At 38.4% G+C, this 27,755-nt stretch overlaps 1 long non-coding RNA gene across 1 annotated transcript; it reads right to left on the bottom strand.

Moving 5' to 3' along the window:
* Positions 1 to 24,699, bottom strand: LOC136885083 (uncharacterized). Its single transcript, XR_010861458.2, has 3 exons — positions 24,570 to 24,699; positions 8,734 to 8,805; positions 1 to 248 (listed from the first exon to the last, which is right to left on the bottom strand). It is a non-coding gene; the product is annotated as an uncharacterized lncRNA (long non-coding RNA).
* Between the last annotated feature and the right edge of the window lie 3,056 nt (positions 24,700 to 27,755).

The raw sequence follows: 27,755 nt of genomic DNA, 5'->3' as shown, positions 1-27,755 counted from the left end.
TGGACAACTATAAGAATATGCTGTCAAAATAATCAATATATAGATATACAGTTGTTACAATATTATCTATACAGATTAAAGTCATTACTAATATGCATGGCTTATCAGTCCATGGACTAGAATGATGCAGCTTTCCATGTCAATTTATCCTGTCCTACCAGCTACTACTCTAACTAGTGCAGTGTTTTCCCCAGAAATGTTGTCAGCCGAGTATCAGGAATGAGTGGCCAGGCGGGAAATGCTACATACTGAAACGGATATGAAAAAATTCAATTTATTCCCCTCAGGGCATTCACACTAACAGACAGGTAACAGTAACTGCAAAGTTGAACTATTTTAGTATTCTTATCATGAACAATAACACAGAGTATTTTGAACTTTTAATGCTGTACTGCTCTTTCATAATCATTCAACACTGGGGATTACCATTCCATTGCTGTGGAGTGCCATACGTGTTTCTGATTTCACGCAAAACCCCTAACCATTTAAACCCTGATGTAATTGATGTAACTGTGCTGAAAATAATGGTTGTAAATTTAACTAAACAATTTTACAGTATGTACTTAGCGCATATCCGGGTTATGTTAGAAGGGCGTTCTGCAAACACGGCAGAGCAGTGCGTCCATTAAAAAGGTCTTAGAGCACTATATTGAACTTATATTTACTACAATCCTTTTATAATACTAATGCCACGGCCTGCCCTACCATTCTAAACCTCTGGACTTGCTTCCAAACTAAATTGCTGAAATCCTGCAGGACTTTGTTTCTGAAATGATAACAATAACAAGGTTGTCACACCATCATTCAGTTATTGCAGATTTCAGAGAATATTAATACAGGTGTTGCAGTACGTACAGCCACACAATCATGTCAGGTGATACCACTGTTGTATTATCATGGTGGAAAAGGATGTCATAAATTTTTCCATTAACTGGTTTTTGAATGAAGTATAAAGTGACTTTTCGTATCAGTGGAATTCTTAACCATCTCACTATCTACATGAGCCCTGTAAATAGTACTCCCCTAGATTTATCCACCTGTGCAATATCAAAAGCAATGGTGTAGGAAGACTTAAGAGCATTTTGACAGTTATGCCATACCTTGAAGCACTGCAGTTGTAGTTATTAAAAACCTGGTAATTGCGAAGATCCAACAAGTTGGGACTGAATCTTACTGACGAATAGAAGTTGTATGGCTACCTGGATGAGTATCTCTCAGGTTGCTGGATTGGATTCAGTACTGAGAACGACCTGGTGGTATTTACATACCCTTCTAGGTTGCAACACCTTTGTTGTTGTGGGGACATATTTTGATGGCATCCTTTAAGCACCAATACTGAGTACTTACACTTGCAAGGACACTAATTTCAAAAACTGCCCCGACTCCTCCATCCAGGAGTGCCGACGGCATTGCCAACAAGCCGTGACCAACCTAAGCAAGCCATAGATTGTTCAAGTAGAGGAGTATAAAAAATCAATCCCCCTCCCATAACTCTCTTAAATTTGTTTTTCAGTGGCCCCCACAGCTGTTGGATGTTCTGCTTATTTCTCACTAATATCATTCAGAAAAACTCAACAGAATGGTTCATAGTAAAGATAATGTAGCTCCATCTATAAAAAAGGAATCTATAAATTATGTGGAAGGAGAGGGAACGAAAACAACTAAAGTCTAGAAATAAAACACCAAAAAAATTCCCTGAAAAGCCATTTATCAAAGTTGATCATCAATGTTATAAAATCTATCCAATCCGGAGAAAAGATGAGTAAAAATCAATAATTAGCAAACTCCTCATACAATATAAATATGTTGGAGCCAAAGAGGATAATATAGAATGATCAATACTGCAACAATGGAATCGATCCTCCCAAGATTTTAGGTTATTATTATTTATTTATCGTATGGCATATATATTGTGCCCTTTTAAGGCACCCGATGCGGTATTCTTCATACTTGTTTGGTGCGTCGGCTGCTCCTGTAAAGAATGACAAAAACAATACCTACCGCTCACGTAGACTCTTCTCTCCTCAGGCGTGGTAACGTCCTTCAGCTCTCCTCGGGGTTGACAGGCCACACAACATCGGGGGTGAGGAAATGAATGATTTAAGTTTAAATTATAAAATAACTTATTAACAAAAATTGGCAAAATTTGAAAAATGAAGTTATATGGATTGAAATCAAATAAAATAAAATAGAATTATTGAAATTAAAATAATTTAAAATGTTCTTTACACCAATTAATTATCCGCCTTAATGACTTCGACTGAAGGTCGATTAAATTTAATAATGATGATCACCATCGAACTAAAGTTTCATGTACAGGGTGGCGCACGAATAGTTGACACATTTAATTTTAGAATAACAACTTTATTTTTCACAGGAAAGTAATGAAATTTTAGACACAGGCAGCTTGGACCCTGGAAATACATTTTACTATATCACAGGTTCAACGTGGCCTGCACTGTGGCGGATAACCTCTTCGAGACGAGTACGCATGTTTCTGACGACTTTGCGGCACAGGTCTTCATGAACTTCACTGCAGAGCTGCACAATCCGAGCACGCATTTCCATGGGACTTTGAGGTCTTGAAGCGAAGAGGTTTTCTTTCAAATAGCCCCATAAAAATAAATCACAAGGATTTAAATCAGGGCTTTAAGGAGGCCATGAGAATCCGCCATTATTGTTGTACTGTGGGTAACGAAGAGACATTGCATGATCACCAAATACTCCTCTCAAAAACTCAAGAACATCCTTAGCTGTGTGAGGTGTTGCAACATCTTGCATAAACCACTGCGTATGAATAGGGATAGCGATAATTTGAGGCATGAATTCATTCCGCAGCATGTCCTTGTATCGTTGTGCATTAACTGTCTGAATGAAGAAAAATGGTCCAATTAACCCATGACTTGACAGAGCTACCCACAGACGCATTTGTTCTCCATACGTGTTTTTCCTTTATTTTTTCATGAATAATGTCTGGTTTTTCTGTAGCCCAAAACCGCACATTTTGTTTATTAACTGCCCCGTAGAGATGAAAATAGGCTTCATCAGAGAACCAAGTGTTAAACAGCACTTCATCTTTATCTTGAGTCCATAAAGCGCACTGCAATCTCTTCTGCCTGTAAAGATTTGTGAGCTTGTGTAGTACAGTCATTTTGCACGGGTACAAGTGAAGTTCACCGTGTAACATTCTTTGAACTGAATGGCGCGATATTTCACTTCCTCTTGAAGCTCCCCGTGTTGACTTGTATGGGCTACGCTGCATGGCGACCCACAGGAGACCGAACTGCTGGTGCACGAGGTCGATTTTGTTCCTTTACACTGCCTGTTTTTGAATGTTTCTGTATAAGCGAAGGATGGTGTTCCTTGCTGGTGCCCACGTAATTTGAAATACAGCTCGAAATTTCCTTTGTGTCGCCGTAACATTTTTTGATTCGGAATAAAAAATAACTATTGTGGCGCGCTTCTGAACGGAGAGTGGGCCGTGGTCAGCCATGTCAGAAAGCTCACTGGAATGCAGGCATCTGGAGACAAAGCAGCAGTGTCACCTCTACAGATATTTCCATGAAACAGGGAAGGTGTGAACGAAATTTTAACAACATAGTACATAAGTTGCATTTTATATTTGCTTTTCAAATGTGTCAACTATTCGTGCGCCACCCTGTACATGACACGACCACAACAGACTGCTGGTCTAACCAATATACAGCCTCATTTGAATAACCACTTGAATCATCCTTTCAGTGAACTGAATTTGGATAAATTATTAATTGATTAATGAATTAATTACACTGACCTTTTAATTTAAGGACTTCCTACGTTTGTTAACTCCAAATTCATATCAAATTGGCAACCACCTAACTATTCAGCAATACTGGTGTACAGTAACCATGTGTAAATAAAGGTAATACCATGTTTTATATAACTTTGCCACACATTTAATACTTCGTAGCTGAACCAAGAAAATTATCACACCAAACACTGAGTACAATCACTTATTTAGTTGATTTATATATTATTAGCTGTGATAGTCTGGACACTTAAATAAATAAAATAAGTTAGGCTAAGTGCCAAAAATTTTATCTGAATAAATGAGTTCGACCCTTTTACAGTTTTTTTATCTAGTCTGCCGCTACCTGTATTTCCATTAGGAATGAATAAATTATGATCTCAACTTTGATGGAGGCGGATTCCATCTTGTTCAATTAATTAGTTTGCGGCACTCATGACAGAACTCATCATTAAAGGTCGATTCATTTACCTAACTAACTTCGTAGTGGATTTCAAAAGCTTGTTAGTTACAATTGCCTTACGGCTTGAGCATACCTACTACATTGATTATTGACTATGAACCATCAGTGATCTATTAACCTAACACATGAAATATTTATGTACAAAATAACATGACACATGGAGAAACAACTGCTCCAGAAGAAACAACTAAATTCAAAAATAACCTGACTACTCTACCTATTTACATCATTAACCCATCACAATATTCACGTACCATCAGACGCTATATAAAAAAATACGGTGACAAAAATCCACCAAGGAAAAGAAAAGCATAGAAAACAAATCTCAAAATACACGTGATCACTGCCTATCAAATTTTTAATACAACACGCAAAATCGTGATGTGGAAATAACTACCAAATGATTCAAATAACAACTAAGTGAGTTTGACGGCAACCTCTTAATATCAGACGTAACTGGGTATGACATTGCTCCATCTTTTACGGATAATACATCTTTTATGGATAATAACTCTGAATATGATGTCATCACTGACCACCAATGACTTATCAAAACTACCCATTGTTCAGTCGCTCTGTTCATGACTTTACTCGGACTCTCAATTGTCTGTTTCCGAGCACTATTTTGTCCCTGGAAAAATATTTGAAATGCACAAGCTTTCCCCCTACAACTATCACACATGTCGTCGAAATTTTTAACTTTGTCAGTTAAATTGTTTATCTCTCAATTCTATGTATTCATCACATTATTCTTATCGTAGCGCTTCTCAGCATAGCCTCGCTCATATCAGGCGGGCGAAATAACTTCAGTAACACACTGTGTCGTTCACATACTCGTTATTACGACACTATTATACGACATGTTCTTCAAATCTCACATTTATCATTTCACAATTATCGTCATCAGGGACATTACTATCTCTTTATTCGTTATCTTGATCATATTTCATTCTCACATGCCATAAGTTATCAGAGCTGACTGTCAATGGTTTCCCTGTCTTTATCTAGCGACTGTAATACCAAGATTGCCTGCCAAATACACAGCTATCAAAAATATAAATCCCCAGTACTCGCAAAGAAACAAAGTTTCGGGTTAAACGTTACATCACAAAATAAAAGGTACGAGACCTATCGCAAACGGTCCTCTAACACGTGATCACGCAAACATGAAATACTAAATTGGATGCGCCATAACTACTGCTAATTAAACATCAAAATAATGCGGCATCATCCATAAAATCAAATGTCATCAAGTAACATTCCCTAATATTATTACTACTATTACGTTAAAATCTGCAATTACAGTAGACATAAATTATGTAATAAATATTAGGGTTCCCATATGTCAAACAATAACACACACTAGAAAGTGATTCAAAAAATATAAGACAAAAACTACTGAGAAAGATACGAAGATTTATCTGACTATCATATTTATTGCATTATTATTATTATTATTATTATTACTGTGACGCCACGGCATTTATATGCCGAATCGTTAGATATAATTGTCTTGGCCTCACTCCTAACTCTAACTACAAATGATATCAAAAATCTAATTATAACATCCGGTACGTGACATTATCATTTACAAGCCTACCTATTGCTAACCTACATTTGATCGCTGATTGTTCATAGTCCTCAGTTATTTACATTTTAAATAATGCTCAATGCTTTACCTTTGTGCTGGGAGGCAGGCTGGTCATCTGCCGGCCTCCATTACATGGGTTTAGAGCTCCTTCTTCATCGCGATGTGGATGTCCAATACTTTATACACACGCACTGGATCCATTTCATATAGCGTGGCACACGGTAAATTTTTTTATACAAACACACGCATTTTAAAGACTCATGTGAAGAAAATACAAATTACAGCGCGTAGCACCTGTCGTGTGGACGTTGAAAGTCTGGAACAAGTTATCTGCCTGGTCGTCTTTACGGTCTCCGCTCTCAGCCTTCACAGTTTGTTTGTATAAGGGATTACTGGTCGTTCACCCTGCTCTGACCATAACACTGGACCCATTCCTTCTACCGTTGCATTCCACTAGTAAACAAGGTTACCCTCGCATAATTAGCTCAACTAATATTCTGCTCCCTAGGTCTCAATTTAAATGACAGTTCTATGAGACTGTGGAAATTAAATGCAATGTTCCCAGTGAAATATGGAGAAATCTTATAAAATACTACTGTCCTCCAAAACTATAACTTCTCCACGAGAATTAACGTACGAATTACATGTGACGAAAGAGAATGTTCTACAGCTACATGTCATTAAATTTTCAATGTTCATCTCTGCTCCCGCCGGTCACATGACGTTATGAGTTCTTTTATGGAAGTGTCAAAGAAAAGAAATAACTATCATTGTCATTTTAACTGAAATGACTGTCTAATTACCTTCCTATACTCCGATGTTCAATGAAAGTTCTGCTTAAACGTTCATCTTCTAACTAAAGACTTTACTCACTGAACTAAAGACTTTACTCACTCGACTGCCAAAACCGTCTCTTAGCGCCTTCCGAAGAGTCACCTCTGTACACTGAAATTTCAAGTGAAACTGAACACTCAGCACTCTGCTGTTGGCGGTTTTGTAAACACTCACGCCCCCACCTCAAAAATAGTTCCAATGTAAGGGATGTGGCGGATTACTACGGCACCTTGGATCATTTACCACTTGACCGTATGTCAAATGTTCAGGAGATGTAATCTAACTATTCCAACTTTTGGTCTGATTGACGTGTTGAACTGTGCTGTCATAAATGATCGTAGGTTATTAAATAAAATGAAGTGCGTCATCCGACCTATTTACTGTTGGCGTATGTCGCTTTCCCGCCATGACAGTTTGCTTCCTGGACGAAACCACTCTTCTACACAAAGTTGAAACTTAAAAAGTTAAGAGATAATTAACTTCGCATTTGCTTGAATAATTCCTCAAATATTATTCTCAGATCAGGACACCGTGTTTCACTGCTGTTTCTGTCACCAAATCGCGAAATACTGAATACTAATTCCCGCTAGGATGAGGCGGCAAATTTTATAATTTTCTGATTGGTTGAGATCTTCCCGCGCCTCGCGACTCGGACACGACCACTTGGCTATCGAGCGGTGATAGGTATTATTGCTTTCTCTCTTGCACGCTAGGGTGGGCACATTCCAACGTGCCGGTTCCCGTGAGAAATCCAGATAGAAAGTCTGCATTTTTCGGCGTAATAAGACTTTATTGGAGAAATCACTTAGCCAGCCCCTTCCTGTACGTGCCTTAATGCGTACTCTGCGGATATTTTTCCAGCCAGTACGTCTCCTTGGGTGGCGCTTTGTAAAATTGCAAGCATTTCCTTGTCTTCTGTAGTCTTCACATATGCGAATTTCAATCATTTAATTTACGCATCTAACATCCCCATTCGATTATGGGAGCTATATATATATATACAGAAACAAGAAAGCAAGTACATTATATTTTAATGTCCAAAGATGTTATCCATAATAGAGCCTCTGAATTGGCCTCTAGAAAATCCAACCATACTCCCGGGTAGGCTCTTCTGCTACACTCCTTTACAATGTTGTCGACAGTTTGAAAAGGAGCATCACAGTCACACTCAGGGGATTGTATCTTTCCCCTTTTATACAGGGACGCAGCACAGACAACATGACCACATCGAATCTTATTAAGGATGGTCCAAGTTCTTTCCGGAGATTAGACCTCAAATTAGGTGGGAAGAAAGGCCAGAGATGTTTACCTGTTTTTGAGATCCAATCTTCCTTCCGTAGGTTAAACCTTAAAAAGCTCTACATGTGACCCCTGGGTGGTGCTAAGGAAGCAACAACATTGCCTGCTGGACCTATATTCTAAAGATCTCCCAGCAAATATGCAAACAGTACAATGATTTTAGGTGAAATGCACCCGATCAGTCCCAACCAGTAATTTTGTCATGAACAGTAACCTACATGTCACTATAGTAGTTTTACCAAATGAAGAGAAAGTCCAGCACTGATAGGATCCTGAATATGCACTAAGTTTCAGGTACTGATATCTCAAACTCACTGGGAATCTTACCACGGCCCTGTAAATAACATGAAGGTCCTCATTATCTAAAGAACACGGCCTGCCCAGTCAATTTATATTGAAAATGATTAGCATTATGTAACCAAACACTAAACTACCCATGGGGAACAATAATGTCAACAAATATCAACTATTTCATATAACAATGAATGACATCCAGCATGCCATCACCACTCATCCGATGGCCAATGACAGCAACAACATATAGCATACCTACAAGATCAACACATAGATATGTCATGTTATGAAAGGAGAATACAATAAAACATCCGACAAAGTACCTTTTAAATGTTGGAGAGTTTATGCCTCTTGTTATGCAGTGAACATAATTCCACAAGAAATACTTTGTAACATATAGCTCTGAAAATGTTTTGAATATAAATTAAATTCCAATCACTAAATGTAAACAGGCATAATACTTACGAAGGATGTACTTGCCGTGCCTTCAAGCCAGACAGGTTCCTCCTTGATCTCTATTTTCTGGTCCATTGTATACTGCAACAGAAATTGTTATAAGAAAATGAGCCAAAAATTACTTCCACAGCCTATAGTCTTCCAAGTAAACCAAATCACAAGGACAAGCCATTTATTTCAAACATCCTACATGCACTGGCTGGGACTGACTGTTAGCAGTACATATTTTTGAAAACGGAGAATTCACTTCTCCTTTAGCAGAGTAGCAATCCCTATTTACTAACAATGTGGGATCAAGCAGTTGGTCTGCCACTGCCAAGCAAAGGCTTACAGGGGCATGCCACACAACTGATGAGCCAAATGGCATGTCTGGATGAAACTCTGCAAATGCACATGGCCTCACAACTTAAAAGATGGTTCTATTCCCGAGATATTAAAATCTCTCCAACTTGATTTTTCCTGGCATTGAAAACTCCTCATCTCTATTGTTAATGGCAACTGGGAAGTGAGTTTGCCACTATGGTAGAAACTCCTGAACTCTGTTTTCAATGGTGGTAGGAAATGTGGCCTGCCATTATCATCAAAGATCCCCAAAGATCACCTTACATTGGAAACAGTGTATGGGGTCCTCCCTATTTTGTTCCTCAGACAGCACTAAGAGACATACCATTTAATAAAATCTTACTCACTGCGCATACAATAATTTACATAGAAACATGTATACAAAGTAGAATACTATAGCAAATCACAGGTACATTAGCTAGGTTGTAATATTTCTTCAAAGAATGTTTGGGATTATAAAACCACATGCATAATTGTACCCAACTCACAATTTTCTTGTAGCTACTTGCTACAATATTATGTCATTACCACTGTCATTGTTTCCTTCCTTATTCTCTTACAATTTTTTGTTTAGTGGGTAAATTGTATAATCAAGGCAATCTTTTATTAATCTGGCACCAGTGGGTGGTGAGTGAATCCCTCAGTTTTTGACTTTGTCGCCCTGCACAATTATTTTGCACCTGTGACTCTCCTTCTAACTATTCCAACTCTATTGTCTTCTGCATCATTCTGTGACTGTCGCATATTGATGAAAGTTCATTACTTTCATTTGTGGTGCATTGTTATGATCCTTACAGTTCCGTGAGATTTTCCCTCGCCTTACACTTTTTACATTAGTATTTCTAGCATTGTTGAATACTGTAAATATATTGACTATATTTACAAATATTGAAGTGTGGTGGCCATACATACATGCACATACATTGTTATAATGGGTAGATCAAGTGGAAAATGAGATAAACAGGAATGAAGATGCAGGTGAAGGTTTAGAGTATATCAATGACACTTGCTATTAAAATATAGGACAAATTAAACAAAGTTTTCTGAAACTGAAACAGAACCTGCTGTTACAAATTCTGACCAAGTGGTACCTAACAGACCCCATACACAGCAAAGGATGGAGGAACAACATGGGATGTACACTGAAGAAACATGACACATAATACTATGCATAGGAATCTTGTGAGACATCTACAAAGTACCAGAGAAAAAGCATGAAATGAAAGTTATGCAATGGAACCATGGCATTTACTTTTTCTTGAAGACACTAGAAAGTTAATTGTGAATTATACCAATCTCATATTGGCAGAGATGCATCAAGGATTCTCCCATAAAAAGAGATGTTTGTGACAGTGATTCAACGATGTACAATACTCTATATATGTAAATAAAATAGTGTAAAACTACAATAATTCTTTTAAAAATAAATACGGAAAGCTTTGATAAAAAAATTAAATCTAAAACTGTACTATAAAGATTATGATTTTCATTCATTTCATGCGTGAGAGAAGATCTCACCATGTGCCCACTTCTGTCCCTAGTAACCACATCCCCTGTGCTACTAAATTCCATGTAAGACTTTTCAGTCATTCTGAGTCTCCAATAGCACTATGTGCTTATGATTTTCTTATATTCAGTTAATGATTCTCTTTATCATATCTGCCCTTCTTTCCTTTGGGGGCTGTGATTAATATGTATCTGTCTTCCCACTGTTAATGTACCCTATCTTCTTGAATGTTTATGTGCAGATTGCCTTTTGTTTATTGGAAAGGGATTGTTAATTGAGAATGACGTGTCTGTGATGGTGGGCACAAATGTTGGAAGTCTCAATGGGATTTAGATTTTATGAGCTTCCCTTGGTGATATTATTCAATTATAAATAGTTTTCTCCTAAATAACATTGTTTATTTATTTGTGCCTTATTCTTGGTTTCAACAAACTGGACATTTATTAAGGATTCTCCATTTTAATATACATCACATTATAACTATGAGTTGTGAATTATTTTTAAATTCAACTGTCTTAAACCATATTATAATAAGGAATCCTTAATCATTATCCTAATTTAAAGGAAATTCATTATTTTCATCCGACTTGTCAACTTATCATGAATCACGTCATGTTTTACCATTTCAAATGCGCTATGCAAGTTAATTTAATTTATAAAATTTATTGTTAATGGTAATGGGCGTTCTCTTATCTTTTACACAGGCAAAGGTACAGAACTTATTACAATTCATTTTGCATTCTTGTTCACACTCTCTTTATTACTCTCCAGGGAATGGAACCATTTTCACCATGAATTCAGTTGTATACTACTGGAGTTAAGTTGCCTTGAAAAGGTAGGTCTCTTAGTTCCTTGTACTTGTGACTTTTCTTGTTTTATATGTTTAACTTGTGGTTTTGATGGGTTCTGTTTTGCTTGTCCAATTTTATACTTCCCCTAAATTTGTTGTCCACACAAGGAAGCAGTAAGGAGTAAGAAAGACCATAGAGCTGGGGTGGTGCAAAATAATGCTTCAGCATAAGGGATGACACTGTGCAAAACTAATAAACAAAGGGAGAACATGACAAATCAATTTTAACTTCTTACAGTGAAATAGAAAAATAAAACTATGCCTGTTTTCTTCCTATGCTGCCACTCCTAGATGGTTGCCAGAGATAGATATCTTGCAAAAAATGGTCTATGCACCAAAATAAAAGTGAAGAGATGTAGTAAACACGAGGCAGACACCTTCAAATAAAACTGGACTGAGCCAGAATCCAAACTGAGTCACTCAGCCCAGCATGCACAACAATAGCTCACAAGAAAAGTAATATCAGGAAACTGAACTTGAGCTACACAGGTGGAAACAGTTTAACAAAACATGAGGTAGAGGATGAAATAAGGGCATTATACAAGTCTGCACCATGTGGTATTTGATGACATCATAATGAACTTATTACACAACTTCTGGATGACACTCTCAAAAAGTGCTTACTTCTCAAATGCTTCTCTGTATTCCTTATTTTTAACCAACATTATCTTTAACTTATGTTTCTTCCCTTTTCTTGTACTTATCTTAATTCCTATCCTACAATTCCCACATCAAGAGTGAAGAACTGTGAAGATGGACCCTAGGTGAGTCCTGATGCCCGCCCTCCTGATGAAGCTGAGAAGCAGAACCTCCTCTATTCTTTATCTTATATCTTATATAAGATACAAGATCTGTCAAGGAAAGAGTGTTAAAACCCACTTTCATCCTGAAGACGGGAAGGAGAACTCATCAGGGACAGAGAAAAGATGGATGTAGAAGAACTGGGATCGAGGAACTCTCCTGTCATGTGTTCCTCCCTCTCACTCTGCATGAATTGATTTGATGATTGTTTGTTCCTTTCCAATGCTTACTCCTCCATCTTTTGATTGCTATAGATTAGACTCAAGACAAACCATCAAGTGACCGTTCCTGCTATCCCCGTAGACCCCTAAGCAGCCTTAACTGTCATCCCAAATAGACAAAGAATGCATCTGCCTGCTCTTGCAATCAGAAATAAAACCATTCATGTAAATAACCTCATAACCTTCATTAGCTCAAAGGGCAAGAGAGAATTTGAGGGAAAGAAAGAGCAGGCCACAAAGCCAAAACAGCGCTAAGCTATCTACACTTTATTTCCTATAGCTCAATATCAATTACAAGATGCTGGAATTTACTGAAACAATGAAAATCCATAGCCTGTTGCCAGTCATTAAACCAGGTCAGTAATGGAATGAATAAAGATGCCATCTAGCGGCAAGGATAACAACTGTTTCGGCTACCAAAGCCTGTTGCCCTCATCTAGGGCAATTATTAATGACTGACAGATGAAATTAAATGACATTGGAATGAATGATTACAGGGAAGACCAGAGTACTGAAAGAGCCTCTACTTTGTCCAGTAAAAATCTTACATGGATTGTATGGGATGTAAACCACAGAACGCAGTGGTGATAGCCCAGCATGCTGCTGCCTGAGCCATGAAGGCTTTTACTGAAAAAATATGACACCAAAATCTCAACTGAAATAGGCCAATATATAAACTCATAGAATGCTTCTCACATTAAACTATTTTTCCAAGTATCTCCCATAGCCTTTCTGGATATATTGTGCCTAATTACATCCATATGCAATTCTTAATAAACCAATGCTTCATTACATCATCCATGCACAGAATGAACATAATTACATCACCACTGTGTGACAGCCCAAAGAAAACCAGACAAATGGCTGGCCACATCATGAAAGAATGTACCATCTTTGCAAGAGAATACCCTACTGTAGCATAGTCTCTTCGCATATCTCAAGTAAAAACATCACATCAAAACTCCCAGCATTTCAAGCTTCTCCATATCAATCTTTTGTAAGATTCAAGAATAACACACTGCACTGTAATGCATAGCTCTGTAAAAACCACTGGTATTTCAAGACATGGTATTCTTCCCATCTGTTAATTAAATATTAAAAACAAAGACCCAACATAACATAAAACATAAAATTATAACAATGTTAACCTTTCAGCAATATCACATTTAAAATACAGCAGGTCATGGTTTCTGGAAAAAATTCACTGTCAAGTTGTTATCATTATAAAAGGGTAGAGATAGTTCCACCTAACCAATACCATTAGATTAATATTATATCTTATATAATTAGTACTAGTTTCAACCTTGCTACATTAGGTCTTCAGCCATGATCACATTGGAAATAAATGTATACGTATAACCACCAATAAAAAAATAAAAAGTGGTATCTCTTAAGTAAAACCCAAATCTAAAACAGTGATGAAATGTCGGAATACACATTTAAAATTCAAACTAAAACAACACATTAAAATTGTTGTGACGGGTGTTGGACTATGCCAATATCAATATCCTCATAATAAGCACGTATTCTTAAGTCTTGAATTGATTTTGGAGCTGATATTCGTTGTCTGTATACCAGAGGTACACCCACCCCATACATTTCAAGATGCACCTTGGAAAATGCCACCTGAAATCTAAAAGTTACAACAACTAATACAAGAAGTAATACAAGATGTCTCTACAATAAACTTATGTTATGCCTTCTGGTGTGAAGATAGACTATTAATTCTAAAGCAATTTTGTATTCTAAGGTCTCCTAAACCGAATTGATTCTGTAATTTTTTTCAGTGTATAATCTTTGTGACTTATATATTCTCTTCATCTAGTAACCTAAGTAGTATAGGCTTAGCCTATGTAATTTTGGGCCATAAGCCCAAATAGTGTTTTAAGCTTTTTGTTTCAATTTTTAAGAGCACAAGTTTCTGCCTCCTCACAATTTTGATTTTTGGGCCAGTACTGTAAATTATTGTTTTCACAAAGGCCTGGTAGAATGGGTACTTGATACCCCTGTTTAATTCGATTTCAATACTTTTATATAAAGATGTTAGACTGTAAAGCATATACCATAAGAGGGTAACTGTTCAGTATATAAGACAGTGAATACTGCTTGAATTTGTAAAATGCAGGTTGTGCTTTTGATAGGCCTGGACATTTCTGGAAATGGATTCCTAAATGTAAATTTTATGGAACAAAGATGCTCTATCTATTAATGTAAAGGTTGAGTGGTGCCTCTGGAAGCCTATAATGTGATAATGTTCGGAGAGCTGCTATGCAAAGCAGTTAATGGTCTGTTTAGGTCTCCAGATTTAGCTTCCTTCTTTCCCCTCCACGTCCCATCCCGTAATACCAGAATGAAGACCCTATTCCATACTCCTTACTCCCGGCTTACTCTCACCCAAAGGTCCCTTTCGGTACGTATTCCAGCAATGTTTAATACATTATCTATCAAAAACAACCTAGATCTCTTCGTAACGTTTCCTTCCTTCTGTCATGATATTTATAATATAACTTAATCTTCCTTGTTGTTCTTTCCCGTTCTGCTCCTGTATTTACTGTAAATGTATTTTTCTTTGTTAATATCGTTGTTTATGTAAATATGTATTATATAGAACTGTACAGTTTTCATTGTGTATATTTGTGTCCTTTGTAAATATTTATATATCTTTAATTTTAGATTCATATATATTGTACATAGCCCAGATCGTTGTAATTCGGCGTTATGCTGTTGCTGATCCTGAATAAATAAATAAATAAATAAATAAATAAATTTTGTGGAGCAAAAAATGCTCCTGGAAGATTGTGTATTTTGTATACTCTGTTTGCTAGTGGTGTAAAAGAAATTGGGAGATCCACCTTCTTCACTATTTTTGAAAGGAACCACAACACTCATGGTGAATGTATAATTATGGAGCTTAAGCTCAAAGTTATTAATTAATTATTATTCAATTTTCTAAATTGTTACCGAATCCTATGAACTTGCAAGTGACTAATCTCATGTTTTAATCCGTATTGAAATCTGTTAGTATACAATAATAAAGTTTTATTATGAATCCACCTGTTCAATACATTATAATGTTGTTACATTAAAATAACTTCATTAGTTAAAAAGTTACATATGTAACTTTTTAACTAATGAAGTTATTTTAATACATATGTAACTTTTTAACTAATGAAGTTATTTTAATGTAACAACATTATAATGTATTGAACAGGTGGATTCATAATAAAACTTTATTATTGTATCCTATGAACTTTGCATAATTGCATAATGTATAATTATGGAGCTTAAGCTCAAAGTTATTAATTAATTATTATTCAATTTTCTAAATTGTTACCGAATCCTATGAACTTTGCACCAGAATTTTAAAGTTGAGATTTTGAAAAGATAACAAAATATACCAGAGAAAGAGATAGAACGCTAATTTTAAAGTTTTTGATTAATCTTTTGAATATCTAATATCAACCCACTCCTGCCCGCACCTTCTTTCACCTCTGTCCACCACAATATTTCTGTAATAAGTGGTAGCAAAGCGTGGTTGAATGGGTCTGGATAAAGCCCCTTTTGACGGCCACTAATAGAAAAGAAAATTTGGTTGCTAGAATTTTCCAAATGTTGTTAGACTTTCTATCACTATATCTGGTCTTCACGAAGTCCTTGCTCCTGGGTAGTTGGGCAAGGAGGAATTGATTTACGAACCTCGAATTAGGAAGGTCCAGTCTGGTGGCATGGTTGCGGCAGATATTGCCAGACTTAAAGAATATTTTGAGTTTCCCATATGTATCCCAGTATTTGGAGAGAAGGAAACTGATAAGGCTCTGTCCACTATCACAGATAACACTACCGGGCTAGCTTTTATTGTTAGTTTTTTCTGAAGTAAGTGATCCTTCTGCTAATCAACTTAAAATAATTCAGGCTAGACTGTTCCATTTTTATAATATGGCTAGGGACCTATTGTCTCTAAAACTGAAGGATGATCATGCTAAGGAAGCTAGTCAAATTGGTCAAACACCTGTCTGACATGTCTAATAGGGTTAGTCAACTGTTGTCTAGGACCACTAATGCTAAAAGCGACCATGTTCGTACTGTAAACTTGTGTATGGAAGAGGACTCTAGTAGGTCCGTAGAGAGTAGGAAATCAGTGGCTACTCAACAAACATCTGCCACATCGGAACAAAGGTCAGATCACCTACGACAACTTCCAACTTTCCTTATGAGTAATGCAGTGTTTGATCCTTCTCAACTTCCAATGCCGTCCTCAATTATGTTGCCAGGTTTCAGCAGCTTGCCCCACCCATTAGGCAAGTTCTCGGTAAATTCCACTAATGAAGTGATATACTTTTTAAGATTCTTAGTCGAATTTCAAGATCATGCTTTGGTATTTGCTCTCCCTCACTCTCAAAATCTTCAAATAATGTACCCCTATTCTGTAGGCGTTCTCTCGGACAAAATTTAAAAGCAAAAGTTGACAGATCATGGATAGAAAACTTCAACGCCCACCTCATGGCTAACTTCATTCCGCCTGGAGCTATGTCATCTTTAACACAGGAGTACTACTTCAGAGTACAGAGGTTAGATGAGAATCTCGTCGACTTTATTCAAGATATAAAATTTTATACTAGGGTATTGTGCAACCTATTGTAGAAAGAATTCCTTCTCCTTATAGGTCGTACTGATGTTTCGCAGCCCGACCTCGAACCTTCTCAGAACTTGAGACAATGTGAGTGTCAGCCGAAGGAGTGAGGTACGCTGACACTGTACGAGTCACCAGGGAGCCCCCTCCATCATCTAACAGTACTCGGCCACCTCCTCGCCAAACATTCCCCACACGCAAGTTGTATGCATGCGGATCAACGGAACACCTTTGGAATAAATGTCCCTTGGACAAATCGAGCAGAACTAGGGATGGAGCAGGCCCGTCCCAAGGATGCTTTAAATGCGTGAAGTTTTCCCATCTAGCCAAGAATAATACTTCGCATAACAGCACACCTTCTTGTTAGTCTTCTGGTGCTGCCTCCACTAACCCACGAGATAGGAAGTGACTAGTGTCATCGGCTGAGTCACAATGCTCAACATTCAGAGGCTGAGCCCCCGTTAAATTAGGTAACGAATCCTTGAAGGAAGAAACTTCATCTAATTTATTATTTGAAGGCCCAAGGGAATGCCTTAAGATTGCTTCCGAGACACCAGGATTCGTGCCATATCTTAAAATTGAGGTACGTAGCTCGATAACTGCAGTCGCTTAAGTGCGGCCAATATCCAGTATTCGGGAGATAGTAGGTTCGAACCCCATTGTCGGCAGCCCTGAAAATGGTTTTCCGTGGTTTCCCTTTTTCACACCAGGCAAATGCTGGGGCTGTACCTTAATTAGGACCACGGCCGCTTCCTTCCCACACCTAGCCCTTCCTTGTCCCATTATCGACGTAAGACCTATCTGTGTCGGTGCGACGCAAAAGCAACTAGCAAAAAAAATTGAGGTAAATAACGAACTCATTAAGGCGGTAGTATATTCACCTATATCATTTTCGAGGAGTGGTACTCTAAGTAGAAAGCCTATTGTAAGTTCCCAGACTATTGTTTGTCTTCTATTAAATGTGTTTCGGCAAATACAACACCAGTAGATATTTTAGGCTTCGTTTTAGCTAAAGTTCGAATCTCAAAATTTACATGGAAAATAAAGTTATTTGTGGCTAAAGAGTTGCCTTGTCCAGGAAAATTTCGGGCCGATTTTATGTCTCATTCAGGGCTGGCGCTCGATCTCCAGAGCACGTCGTGCACATCCAAGTTCTCTAGTAACATTAATATTCCTCTTCTGAAATGTAATTTTGTGTCATTTTCATCTATTTCGCCTAACCAGAGTGAGATGTCGTTAGATCTGAGGCATCTATCAGAGGACCAGGCTGAGAGTATTCGAAAGTTGCGTCAGTCTTTTCGGGATGTATTTTTGGAAATCCTTGGTGTCAGTAACCTCATCGAGTACAAGATTGAGCTAAACGAATGTATTCCAGTTATGTGTCCTCCTTATAGACTATCTCCACCTAAAATGAAGGCTCATAAGAAAATCATTGATCAGACATTAAAAGATGGTATTATTCGACTTTCAAAGTCGGTGTATTCATCGCCCATTTTTCTTGTACTGAATCCCCAAGGTGGTTTCACGCCTGTCATTGATTACAGGGCTTTAAACCGTATGGCCATATTACAATTTGTGCCCCATCCTGACCCTCCTTCTTGTTTTTCATGGTTTTGCAAGGCTAAGTTCTTTACCATCTTAGATCTTAACCAGGCATATAATCATATACCTCTGGCAGAAGAATCCTAACATCTAACGGCTTTTGCCACTGATTGGAACTTGTATGAATATAACCACGTGCCTTTTGGGCTGCCCACGGGCGCGTCTGTCTTTACTAGACTGCTGGATAGGATCTTCTCCAATATCAAATTTGAATATCTTCAATTCGACGATGTCCTTGTGTTTTCGGAGACCTTAGAAGAACACTTAGATCATTTGGAGGAAGTTCTACATCGCCTTCGTAAGGCTGGGTTGACAGTTATCTAAGGTAGCTGTTGCTAAGCCTTCTATGTCATTCTTAGGTCATATTGTGTCGCCCAATGGTGTCTCTATCGACCATTCCAGAACGCAGGCTATTTATGACTTCAGGACGCTGAAGGATGTCAAAAGAATTGCTAAGTTTATATGCACGGTGAACTTCTTCAGGAAACGTATTCCTAACTTTGCTAACAGGGCAGCGCCCCTAAGCCTACTTCGTAGGAAAGGTGTCAAATTCGAATGGGGGCCGTCGCAGCAAGCTGCGTTTGAAGATCTTAAGTTAGCTCTCTGTAATGCCTCTTCATCTGACGTCGCTGTTGTTCTTCCAGGAAAAAACTCGGAAGGCGGCCTATTGCCTATGCGTCTACGACCTTATCTGCTCAAGAAGCCAAGTACTTCATGTACGAATTAGAAGGTTTGGCAGTCCTGTTCGCCGTGGAGAAGTTCCGCCTTTATCTAGAGCATGCCAAATTTGAATTAGTAACAGACAAACGAGTTTTAAGTTGGGTCATAGCTAGGACACGTATCGCCCGTTGGGCTATCAGAACTCCTGCCTTTCAATTCTACGTGCGACACATTCGGGGATCTGAAAATGTGGTCGCAGATGGGCTAAGCCTCATGGTTCCGAGTGAACAGGGGGATAGTTCTTCCCCTCCCATGCCCATACATTCTAGTGTTGGTGCTATTTTGATTGATGCACCTATGTTTATTTCGTGATATCAAGAAATATAAACGAAAAGATCCAATGCTGGCTCCTATAATGGAATCAATTTCTTCTGGGGAACATACTGTCCCTTATGGGTTGAGGAATGGGATTATGTGCTGCCCTTCGAGGCACGATGAGAAGATGAAAGTAGTTGTTCCTGATGCTCTTGTGCCCACGATCTTCAAATACTATCATGAGACCCCATTAGTGGGGCACATAGGCATCTTCAAAACGAGAAAATCAGAGAAATATTCATCTGGAAGAGTATGGGCGGCGAAATCAGTGAAATGGTTAAAGCTTGTAAATATTTCCTGCTTCGTAACGCCCCTTGTCTGCCAAGCTGGGGCTATTGTCACCTACCCAGCATCTCGCCTCATGGAGCGTTTGTACATAGACTACATGGGACCATCCCCTCAATCGAAGGGGATCGGGAATAAGTTCATCCTTGTATATGTAGATTTTCATGGTTATTTCCGACTAATTTGGCTACCACTCAGTCTACCATTTCTTGCCTTAATACTATCTTAGTTTCTTTTGGTCCTTGTCAATATATAGTTCCCAATAATGAAAAGGCTTTCACATGTAACTTATTCCAAATATTCTCTTTAGGTTTATCCATATCCCATATAACTTCTTCGAACTGCATTGATAGGTTTTCAGCATGAAGATCATTCCAGGTGGGCCACTTCGCTGCATTGGTTATCTTTTGCTCTCTAAATTCGGCCGTTCATGAGTCTCGTAAGTTCACTCCTGCCTCTCTCATGTTTAAGTTTGTTCCCAACATGCCAATGTCTAATCTTTGGTCCCTCAATGAGATATTACACAGACAATAGAATCCAATAAGATCAGAGACCTGTGGGAGAAGGCTAAAAGTAACCTTAAGGCTTCTCATGAGCAGGACAGAGAGAGATATGATCGTGGATGGAGGAACACCAATTTAAAAGTCAGAGATCAGGTTATGGGTAAAACTTTTGTACCTGCAGGCAAGCTTGCCCCCAGATTTCATGGGCCATGTATTATTTTTGGATTTCTTAACACCAGTCACACTTATGGTGAGCAACCCAGCCACTGAGAGCATATTTAGAGTTCACCTTTCGCAGATTAAACCGGTATAACCTTTTGTTTTGCAGTATAGGCCACTAAGTCATGGTAATAAAAACTGCTAGATTTATATTCTTTCCTTAGGTAAATAATTTAGTAAGGGGTAGGAGGAGACCCTCTGCCCCACGCATATAAATCTAGTGTATTATCTTGTTCAGAGGACATCAGGAGAAGAACTAATGTAACAGAAATCCTAGAGATAGTAGCAAGACTAAAATGGCAATGGGTAGGACACGTAGCTCGACAAGACTACAACAGGTGGACCTCTAGGATTGTTCACTGGAGACCATGGGGACACAAGAGAGGCATTGGAAGACCCCTGAAGAGATGGCTCGACGACATAAAGTTGTTGGCTGGAACACGCTGGTTCCAAGTGGCTCAAGACCGAAGACGATGGAAGCACATGGAAGAGGCCTATATCCAGCAGTGGATTGAAATAGGCTAGAAAAGAAGAAGAAGAAGAGAAGTATTATCTTGTTGCTGTATATGATCCTGTACAAACCTTCCCCCCTAATAAAGTTTATTTTCTCCCATTGGCTGACTGCCATTAACTTTCCCCTGCCCCCAAAACCAAGCCTGCATTTCACACACTCATTCTTGATGCCACCTGCCTCATCTGAACCAGAAGTTTAAAAAAAATAAACTAACACTCGCTCTCAAACTTCTCTGTCGCCAATAAATTACTGTTTCAGTGCCCTCTCTGTCATCTACAGATGAGTTACAGCATCTGGCGAGTGAAGCCAGCGTGGGGTAAGGGCCCAACCTGCTCTGGCCTGTCTCCTTCATAACAGTGTGCTGGTGCACCATCCTTTCCGACAACGGCTGAGGTGCGGTAACCCAACAGCCTAATTCATCTCGGAGCAGTAGCTCTATATCCGGTCTGTGGCGACCATCACCATGGTCACCCCTCACATGGTAGAGGGAGAGATGTATCTGAGGGTACTTGGGGGATCCCTGGGACCCCACCCCGCTATCGGCAGTGGCAGCTGCTCTTGACGTCAAACTACAACTGTAATCTAGGATTTCTACGGCTTCAGAAAGACTTCAAGACTTGTTTTCGACATAAATTATTACAAATGAACATTCATCAAGAAATTTTGTCTGTAAAATTCCCCTTTAAATTTTTCTAAAAAGCAAAATTTCAAACTGTGTCACCAGAAGAATAACTCTTGGGGGTGGGGGGAGGTCTGTACCGGAGACACACCCGCCCCGTACATTACATGATGTACCTTGGAGAATGCCATCTAAAACTTGCAACAACTAATACAACAAGTTTGGATATTTCTCTACAGATGCCTCTATTATAAACTTATGTTATGCCCTCTGGTGTAAAGACTGACTATTAAAATTGTAAAGTAATTTCGTATTCTAAGGTTTCCTAAACTGAATTGATTTTTCTTTGTTTTTGGTGTGTTAAAGTTTACAACACTTCTATCTCTTCTCACCAAATTAAGAGGTGAGACAATAGAAAATTTTGTATATTTATTTTTCATCCAAACACAGGTTTCTGGTACTTATTTTATCACCCAATAACAATTTGGGGTGTATCAGACCTTAGCCCAGAGTTTTCTGGAAGTTTCCTCTTGGGTATAAAAGCTGGCACATTTTCAGACCAGGTTGTTTTGTTGATCATTCCAGTCTAGAGAGTGTGTGTTTATCAAGGAGGCGGTGGCGCCTCGTCCATCTTCGAGAACTCCACCAGCTCAAGTTAATGGCCGTCTGGCTTAATTAAGTGATATTCTATGAAAGCTAGCTCAAGGAGAAGGTTTCCAATTTTTAACAATGAAACTCTAATTTTCTAAAATGCAAATTCCAAAATCCAAGTGTATATATCAAACAAGCCAAAGGAACTTAACCGAAATCAGGGAATAGAGAGTGAGCTACACTCTCGTATTCCCTATCAACTTGATTTTGAGGTAACAATGATTTTGTAACTCTTTACAGTTCGAAATCTTTGTAACTTAAATTTTCTCTCCATCTAGTCACCTCAGTAGTATAGGCATAGACTCTGCAACCTCAGGTCATAAGCCCAAATAGGGTTTTAATTTTTTCATTTCTATTTTAAGGAGCGCAAGTGTCCGCCTCCTCACCATTTTGATTTTTGGGTCAGGAACTTAACCTGTTGTTTTCCACGAAGGCCTGGAAGAATGGGTACTCAATATCCCTGTTTAATTCTATTTCATTCCCTCTATGTAAAGATCTTAGACCGTTAAGCATATACCGTAAGAGAGTGAATATGGGCCCGGATATTTCTTGAAATAGATTCCTAAATGTAAATTTTATACAGCAGAAATGCTGTTTCTATTAATCTAAAGGTTGAATGGTGGCTCTGGAAGGCTATAATGAGATAAAGTTTGGAGAGTAGTCTCCTAAATAATTTTGTAGAGCAAAAAGTGCTCTCGGAAAATTATGTATTTTGGATACTCTGTCTCCTAGTGGTATAAAGGGAATTGGGAGATCTGTCTCCTTGACTATTTGTTTAAAGGAACCGCAGCATTCATGGATATTGTATAATCAGGGAGCTTCAAGCTCAAAGTTGTTCATTAATTATGATATTCCCGTTCTGGTCGCATGCCGGGGGAGACCCGATATGACATGTTATCGCCCACCGCTCGTCTACCGTCTCTTAGACGACAAAATACACGATAATATACTGTACTGCCATCTCTTGGTTCCGCGTGGAACTTTGTAGAATCCAGAAACTATTTGACAGTCAATCTGTTATTTAGATGGCAGTATAGCCATCAGCTGTCCACTCATGCACACAAATCCTTGAGCGATAGTAAACAAACATGCTCACCATGTGCTCTTCTAGTCATATACATGTTGTATATGTTAGGCAACACACAAAACCACAGTATTTTCGCGCCTCTGCCCCTAATGAATATATCTAATAGCATTTCACGATGCCTAATAGTAAACTGATGATGGTCGGTTTGTGTAACGTAATCCAACATTTACCTGATGCTGACAGCTGGCACAATTATAAATAAACAGATCCAGATTTCAAGAAATCGCCATTTTGGTTTCAGCCTACAAACACCCGTGATTTATGAAACCAGGGGCAATAGAGTTTTTCAATTGCTTTTTGGCAATAATTTGTACACTGAAATTATTAACGAAACCAATCGGTATGTGATAACGATAATAGTAATAAAAATGCAAAATAATTTGTCTTAAATTCCACATATTGCTTTTATTTGCTCCAATATAGCTTGCTGTAAACGTATATAGCCTACGTGCATCAATTAAAAGCAAGTGCTATCTCCAAAATTTTGAAAGATGAATACAGGTCATATAAGATAACAATTTACATTTAAAATACGAGTAGTAGAGACAACAAAGAGAACTTCAATTTGATGGGGTAAGAGTTAATATGCCAAGTTGAAACCAGAACACAGGGCTTCCACAACCTGAGCTACTCAGACTGCTATTTTTTCCCGACAAGAGCTACAAAGCAAAAGGGAGATGAAGAGAAACCCCACTTCTTCTTCAAAACCTAAAGAATGAATTCAGCTTTCAGACATGCTGTGCAAAATAAAAGATGCTTACTAGTAAATTCTGCATTTATGTAATCATAAAAAGAATATTTAGTAAATTTAAGATGAGTGTACAAATATATATATGTAGGTCTACCTTAAGAATAGACAGCAAGACACTCATATATTTCCAGAAGAACAGATAAAAGAAGAGTTATGAGACCAGTCAAATTCAGATGACGTTAAAGGTTTAATTGTAATCACTATAAAGTTATCTGCAATGATACTTACGGATGAATTATTTGATGTTTCCTCAAAGCTTATTGGTTCCTCTTTGATCTTTGCATCCAAGTCCATTTTAAATAGCGTGCGAAGGTTTAGACGGTTTTGGGATGTAGACTACTTCAACGGATCATGCCCTGAAACAAGAGCAACAAACACTCTTATCGTCCGTTTGTAGTAAAACCCGTAGTTTAAGGTGACTCTTGACATTGTGCTCATAGCCACAGGACCTCAAGATTTACCTGGACACTGAACCTCAGGGATAAACATTTTCACTGAAAGAACATCCCACACTCACAGATTGGGATTAATTTGCACATGTATAGTGAAAAGAAAATGTCTATGCAACTTACACATCACCCACTACTCTGGCGGTCTAATGACTGGTGTTATGTACCTCCCCATATAATCCTATCCAATGCTGTGCTGTAGATGTTCTCTGATCTGTTCTATATAACTTGTCGTCTATACCCCAACTGACCACTTCTTCTTAACAATTTGTTTTACATCACACTGACACAGATTGGACTTATGGTGTTGTGGCTAGGAGCAGGAAGGAAGTGACAGTGATCTTGATTACAGTACAGTCCCAGCATTTTCCTGGTATAATGGGAAAGCACAGAAATCTGTCTTCAGGGCTGTCACCACCACTTCCTTACCACTCCTAGACCTTTCCTATCCCATCATTACCCTAAGTCCTATCTGTGTTGGTGCAACAAAAATCGAATGTAAAAATAAAATTCTACAAGCAAACCTTTTGCAGAGCAAATGATCTGACTGTGAAGATACAACCTCCACTCCCTGTCACTCCACAACCTCTATTGACTATGTTCATTCTGTACTGTCTTTACACTAGAGTCTAATGGTAATTCAGTTTCAATATAATTTTGAAAGTAACTATTAGGAATTTTCTGATATAGTACATTCATTTTTGTTTCCAATCTGCAAACATTCTTGTTTGTGCTTGTTGTTTAAAGGAGCCAGCATCTATGGTCATCGGCCGCAAACATTAAAATAGGAGATGGAGAGCCCAGGCTTTTTCTTCACACTTACAAATTATGTAAATCATCCTGGATAATAATGACAAGTGTGTGTGTGTGTAAGCCCTATGCCTTACGTATTTTAATAAGCCAGTTTATTACACAGATATAGGTATAGTACTTCTCTCAACACACAGTCCTCACCATACAATATGTTGAATTCAGTAGCAGTTTAGACCAATTCCTCATTGATCAAACAAATGATTTCATAGAGGATAGCCAGGTACTTATTGGCAACTTTATCCCAGAAGTTTCAACCATTACTGATTATGTTACAATATATACTGTATATTTGTTCCAAAAAACAGTTCCGAACTGGCTATGAACTACTTTTTTACAACAAAGACTTCTGAACTGGCTATGAGCTCCTTCATTACAACAAACTCTTCCAAAGTGGCCATGAATTCATTCAAAATTATCTTAATGAACATATGCAAGTAAGAATGCTACCAGAATTGATTGTTAATAACGTTTTGTTGGAATAAGCAAACGGCAACTGAGAACAGCATCAAAGCCATCTGCGACTTGTTACAAACTTTTAACGATGGATGATGGAAGGCCTCATTATTCCAGTGAGAAGTACTGTTTGCAGTCGCACCACTTATTGGTCGAATTAAATGTGGATGTATACACCACTCAGTCCCTTGTATTGAATGAGAACTGCTGGCATTGGCTCCGAAATGGTTCTGAATGTAGTTAGAACAGCATGAATTTAGAACTCACAGTTCAGAACCAGTTCTGAATCTCTGTTGGAACAACATGTATACTACTGCGCATGAGAAGGCAATTCAGAATCAATTCGGTACCATGTTGGAACAACCCTGCTTATATTATCACTAAGAACGACAGCTGGGTAATATTTAAAGTAGACAGCCTGCAGTCGGCTGAAAGAAAAGAATTACCTGCCGCTGTTATTTTGTGTTTAAATTTGAAATGAACAATAAAGCTTACCTTATTTCCTATGACGTACCGTACGATATTAAGTTCCTTATGGAGATGTAGAAGACTGAGACTCCAGCTTTATTAGAAATATGTTAAAAGCTCTGTACAGAGTGTAAAACGTAAGAAACCGCAATTACCTGATGAAGAAAATCTTTAGAGAAACAGCACAATCCTCCGAACAAACCTCGACAAGATGCCGCAATATGTCAGAGATGCACAATACAAAACAAATGAATACGAACATTATATAACAACACGCCAACCACTTCGAAAGTAAACCGGAAATTGTGAATAGCGCTTCTCATAACGTTATAACCAGTGCGTTGTTCCTCTACTGTACACATACACACCCGCTATAATTCACTTATCTCCAGCTAACTACTGTACAAGGATAGAAGTCATAAAGTCATCTGGGACCACCAAGACCAACCATTACTCTCAGACCACAGGACAGAAAATACATGGCGTGCGTAGGCCTACCAACCGGGAGAGGGGTATCAGTAGCGTATTCCGCCAATTACAACGACGCTCATGAGCTGTTTAGCATTCAAGTTCGCAGTTACACTTCTCTATTGTTGTCAATCTTCTGTTTTCAGCTTCGATATGTGGATATTATGAGTGATTGTCTTTGAAAGACTTATTTCTTTGAAGAATATTATCTTTCCTCCATCTAATGGCAGACGTACAAACAATGCGTCGCGATAATGCGTAGTTGCGTGTCGGAAGCCTACGTGTTATATTTATGTGACACTTCTGAATTCGTGTCCATTGCTTCGCCCAGAGGTGTGATGTCATCATCAATACCTTCATCTTTCACTTCACGAATGAAGGGCACCTCTAAATAACTTCACCTCAAATACTGCTTCGTCCACCTCTGTGGTGCAATTAGCTGCCATGCCCTGAGGCCCGGCTCTACCATGAAATTTTAGAAGTTTTCCCGGAATCTACGAGATATGGAACGGGATCTATTCAGCCTCGGGGGGTCATTTATAACGTGCGTCTATTTTTTCTACTATTCTACGTGATTCTACGTCTGCTACGCTCGACATGCTGCTACTAACCTCTGTGTGTGTGCTCTCTTCGCCCGTCCAGCTGGTACTGTTCGCACTGTTGCCCTCCCTCCTTTCCTCCCCTATCACCTCGCTGCGCAATGTGTACCTTCTGCTCTCGTCTCTTCTGGACGTTTCCATTGTAATATAAATAAGGCCTGCTC

The sequence above is a fragment of the Anabrus simplex genome, chromosome 13 (genome assembly GCF_040414725.1).
Source record: "Anabrus simplex isolate iqAnaSimp1 chromosome 13, ASM4041472v1, whole genome shotgun sequence".
Taxonomy (NCBI): Eukaryota; Metazoa; Arthropoda; class Insecta; order Orthoptera; family Tettigoniidae; genus Anabrus; species Anabrus simplex.
This window is presented reverse-complemented; position numbering and strand designations above follow the sequence as displayed.